Consider the following 5,491-nt stretch of genomic DNA (forward strand, 5'->3'; position numbering starts at 1 on the left):
ATATTTTTAAAAAAAAAACAACATTCAGTCTCAAAACTTAAGGGAAACATAATCATCAGCTTTTTGGCCCAGAGCAGCCTGCTGGTATCCTGAAACTCCTAAGTTAACAACTGAAATAGTCCACTGATAAATTTTCATAGAAAAAGAATAAAATAAAAGGACAAATGTTTTCCTCTAATATATGTACTACACACACACCCATATATTCCTATGCAATCCTCCTATATAAGTGAAAAAGATACCATGAGCATTTGGAAAACAATCTTGTCACTTTATCCTCCTTAGCCATATAACACTGCCTGAAACTCATTACTTTGCTAAACTCTCAATCTAACCTCAATGTTTGGTCATAGGGGGAAAAAACAAGCAAGGAAGAATCACTGAAAATCTTAAGAAAAGCAAGAGAGAACGGTGCAAGATGGAATCTTCATTGATATTTACTGTATTTGAATTATCATTGTACATTTTAGCAAAGAGGAAAATTCCTAATTTGTGCTCTCATTCTAACTCAGGACAGATACAACAAAAAGAGTTTTAGAGATTCCTGTCACCCCTAGCAGATTCGTGAGGGACGGGAACTTGGCACACACTGGCAGAGGAAATTTTTATTTAATTCCCTACCATAAAGTGCAAAAAAAAAAAAATGTTTTCGCCTATTAGAAAATCCCTAGAGGTAGCCTTTCTTCATAAATGGAAAGAAAATATGATTTAAGAGAACTGTGCTTTAGGTTATTATTTCTCTACATAAGAAGCTAAGCCTTGCACCAAAATAAACGTTGTAGTCTAGACTGCAATCTAGCAAGAATCAAGCCTGCAATCTACTTATTCCTTTTGCTTTCACAATAGAACCACTCACAGTGGTGATGAAAATCATCCCAAATTATAAGGCATAAAAACTGGCATTGCCTCACATATTATTAATCTATTTGCAGATAGCACCACATTTTACAACATGATCCTATTACAGGAAATGCTGATTCTGCAAGTGCTCTGCTTGCGAGCAAGGATGGAGCAGTTCCAAGTCACAGCAATGCCGTATTTTAAGCTTTCCAAAATGTACATTAAAGCCAAAGTCCTTGAAGGTTGCAGAAAATAACTCTATCCTCATCAAACCCTTGCAAATCTTTTCGGATCAAGCGTGGATATAAACCAATAAATATCTTTGTTGTTCTCTAATCAGAAACAAGTACACATAATTATTTCACAGAGTAGAAACTTGAAATTTGCTAATATGTCGAACAATTAGCAAAACATAGCCAGCAAAACTTTAATTGAGATTCCCCTGGCATAAAATTAAAAAAAAAAAAAATACTGCCTATGGAGTTGCCAAATCCAGCAACAGGCGATCTGACTGACAGCAACAAGGCTGTCGACAGATAATAGGAGATTCATCCTCAAAAAAAGGAAAGATTGAAGATTCCAATCCTTAGAGGCCCCTTTTCTCACACCTTACACATATGAGCTGCACTAAGTCTACAAGTTTAACGTGAAAGCCAAAGTGAGCAGTCAATTCCTTACATTTATATTTAATGTTTGGAAAGATGGAAAGCTATCATCTTCGGTTCAACATATAGCACTGAGGACGTGCTGTTTGCACAATGTTTTGCGATGAGAAATATACCTGGATAAATCTTACCACAATTTCATTACCTCCTTCAGTAAGTCTTTCCCACTGCCCTCTTCCATTTTGTCTGATTTGTTTTTAATTTACGTTTATTTTATCAATATTACATAATACATGCTCATCACAATGAATATGGAAAATAGAATAAGGAGGGAAGCCATTCACAGTCCCACCAGGTAGAGGTAATTATCAAAATTCATGGATTCCCTCAGAATATTTTTTCTCATTCTATAAAGGCTTTTCGTTTCCAAATCACAGGGAAAGGCACTTGAGTAATTTATCACGTTTGTTTTCTATCCTATGCCTTAGACATACCTCACTACAAACTGGTGTCTGACACAGCAGAATAACATTTGCACAATGTAATGCCGTAGCGACAATGCTCGGGTTGATTGTTACAGACATGTTTAACTCTTTCAGTGTTAAATGGTTACATCTTATTTACTCAGAACATTAGTCCAGCAACAAAAATAGAGAACAGCAGCTAGAAATTTATCTCATTCAATGTTCTGAGATAAAAGAGCTAACCGTCCACTCCATTATTTTCTGCAGATAAATCCTTTTTTCATACTGAAATCTGATGACAATTAAATTACGATATTTTCCCAAGCCACTGTATGAAAAGGAAGCTGGAGGCCATCACTATACAGCACACTGCAACGTAAGGACTCTGCTGTTCACCAATTCTGGAGTGTTTCCAAAATATACCCAACACTCCTGTTTTACTTCTGTCCAGGAGGCTGTGTACCAAGGATGAGATATAAACACAGGAACATACAAGCAGCAAGATTACAGTCAACCGACTCTGAAAATTGAAAATGGCAGACATAGTGAGGCTGGCAAAGCCCCAGCCACAACCCCTTCCAAATATTTTGTTGAGAGTTTCTATATAATTTCAATCATGTAATATATCCAAGATTGTACAAACTGATTTTATAAAGTAATGTATGAAACCATAAAGTAACTAGACCTCTCAGAACACTTTAAGAACACTTTCCCCAGCAGCAGTGAACACACGATCTTCTCAAGGCACATGGAACATTCTCCAGAATACACCATACGTTAAGCTATAAAATGAGCCCCGATAAATCAACAAGATTGGAAATAGATTATGTTCTCCAACCATAGTGGAATGAAGTAGAAATTGATGACACAAGGAAATTTGAAGAATTTGTAAGTGTGGAAATTGAATAACCAATGGGTCAAGAAAGAAATCACCACAAAGGAAATTAGAAAATACTTTAAGATGAGTGAAAGTAAAAACACAGCATATAAAAATTTATGGAATGGAGATAAAGCAGTGCTCAAAGGGAAATTTATAGCAGTAAATGCCTGTATTAAAAAAAATTTTTTTTAATTACCAATGATTAACCTAATCTTCAACTGTAAGAAACCAAAAAAAGAAGAGCAAGTTAACCTAAAGCAAGAAGAAAGAGGAAATAATATTAGAGCAGAAGTTAATAAGAGAGAATAGAAAAACAACAGAGAAAATCAATGAAAGCAAAAGCTGCTTCTCTGAAAAGATCAACAAATTGACATTTAGCAAGACTGATCAAGAAAAAAGAAAGAAGCTCAAATTACTAAAATCAGGAATCAAACTGGTAATATACATACCGAACTTTAAAAAAAAAATGAAAGAATGATAAAGAAATACAATGAATGATTGTATGGAAACAAATTATTTAAATGAAATGAAACAGACAAATTCCTAGAGATACTCTAATGACTGAAACTGACTCAAGGAAAAACACAGAATCTGAGTAGACCCATAATAAGTAAAGAGATTGAATTAATATCAAAAACTACCCGCAAAATAAAGCCCACAACCAAGTGGCTTCTACATTGAATTCCACCCTATGTTTAAAGAAGAATTACCATCAGTGTTTCACAAACTCTTCCAAAAGTTTGCAGAGGAAAAAACCCTCCCCAACTCATTTTATGAGACCAATCTTGCCCTGATACCAAAACCCCAGTCATCACACAAATACAAACAAAGCAAAGCTAAAGACCAACATCTCTTTTGAATAGAGATGCAAAAGTCCAACAAAATACTAACGAACTGAATCCAGAAACATATAAAAGGGATTATGCACCATGACCAAGTGGAAGTCATTCCAAGAATGCAAGGTCAGTTTAATATCTAATAATCAACCAATAGAATACACTCTATTAACAGTAAAAACCAAAAACCACATGATTATGTCAATAGATGCAGAAAAAATATTGGACAATGGGGATGATGGATGTATTTATGGCATGGATTGTGATGATGTTTCCATGTGTGTATACTTATCTCCAAATTCACCAGGTTGAAAGCATTAAATATGTACAGCTTTTTAAAATCAATCCTACCTCAACAAAGTAGGTTGTAAAAAAAAATTGAAAGCCAATTTCTTTCATGATAAAAAAAAAAAAAACTCAAGAAACTAAAGACAGAAGGGAACCTCTTCAACCTGAGAAAGAGCATCTTTAAAATAGCTATACAAACATCATGCTGAATCGTGAGAGACTAAATGCTTTCCCCTACAATTAAGAAGAAGACAGATGTCCACTCTGACCACTTCTTTTTTTTTTTAATGTTTATTTATTTATTTTGAGAGAGAGAGTACATGCAAGTGGGGGAAGGGCAGAGAGAAAGAGAGAGAATCGCAAGCAGGCTCCACTCTGTCAGCACAGAGCTCGATGCAGGGCTCCATTTCACTAACTGTGAGATCATGACCTGAGCAGAAATCAAAAGTTGGACACTTAACAGACTGAGCCACGCAGGTGCCCCCACTCTGGCCACTTCTACTCAGTGTTGTTCTAGAGGTAAATATGTCTAGGCAAAAAAAATTAACAGCATCAAGATTTTAAAGGAAGAAGTAGAACCATATTCACAGATAACATGATCTCATATATAGAAAATCCTAAGGAATGCAAAAGAAACTGCAAGGTACGACTCCAAACGTAATAAAAACCACAGAACTGCAGACTTCTAAAGGGCAAATTCTAGGTACGTAATTTATTAAATTGAGAACATTTAACATATAGTAATTTTTAAGCAGACTCAACAATGGATCCATCACATAGATCAAGGACAGAAAAGGACATGCAAAAGGATTTGATTTCTTATCTATCCCTGGATCATGTATTCATCTTTCTCAATTAAAAAATACTGAAGTCATTCAGGATGAGTTATCTCTATTATTTATTCCATTGGATTTCTCTTTCAAACTGAAAAGGCAATATATACTTTTATTGCCTTTTATTACACACCAAAAATAAAATAAAAAATCCTAGGGGTACCAAATAAAAACCCTATAGTATTCCTCTCACCCATTACCCTCCCTTCTACCCCCACCACTCCTTGAAGACAATGAATGTTAGGGGCGCCTGGGTGGCTCAGTCGGTTAAGCAGCCGACTTCAGCTCAGGTCATGATCTCACAGTTCGTAGGTTCGAACCCCGCATCTGGCTCTGTGCTGACAGCTAGCTCAGAGCCTGGAGCCTGTTTCAGATTCTGTGTCTCCTTCTCTCTCTGACCCTCCCCTGCTCATGCTGTCTCTATCTCTCCCTCAAAAATAAAGAAAATATTTTAAAAAAGACAATGAATGTTAATAGTTCAATGTTTGCACTCTTCCCCATGTTCATATCAATGCACACAAATGAAAATATTCATGCAAATGAAAAGTTTTCTCCTCTGATTTTTCTACATCCATTTCTCTCCACCTTACTTCGTGGTGGCCTTTCCTATTGCTCAGTGCCTATAAACCCAACTCCCCCTTTTTAAAGCCACACAACATTCCAGAAATATGGACATACCACAGTTAATCCAAGCACTCAATAGTGACAGCATTCAAGTTCTTTCCTCTTGGTGTTTTGTTTTTTT

At 35.8% G+C, this 5,491-nt stretch overlaps 1 pseudogene; it reads right to left on the reverse strand.

The window, feature by feature from the left end:
• Nucleotides 1-2,216: 2,216 nt before the first annotated feature.
• LOC144228373 (protein kish-A pseudogene) lies at nucleotides 2,217-2,453 on the reverse strand (annotated as a pseudogene).
• Nucleotides 2,454-5,491: the final 3,038 nt, after the last annotated feature.

This window comes from Crocuta crocuta, unplaced genomic scaffold (genome assembly GCF_008692635.1).
Source record: "Crocuta crocuta isolate KB4526 unplaced genomic scaffold, BGI_CrCroc_1.0 scaffold503, whole genome shotgun sequence".
Taxonomy (NCBI): domain Eukaryota; kingdom Metazoa; phylum Chordata; class Mammalia; order Carnivora; family Hyaenidae; genus Crocuta; species Crocuta crocuta.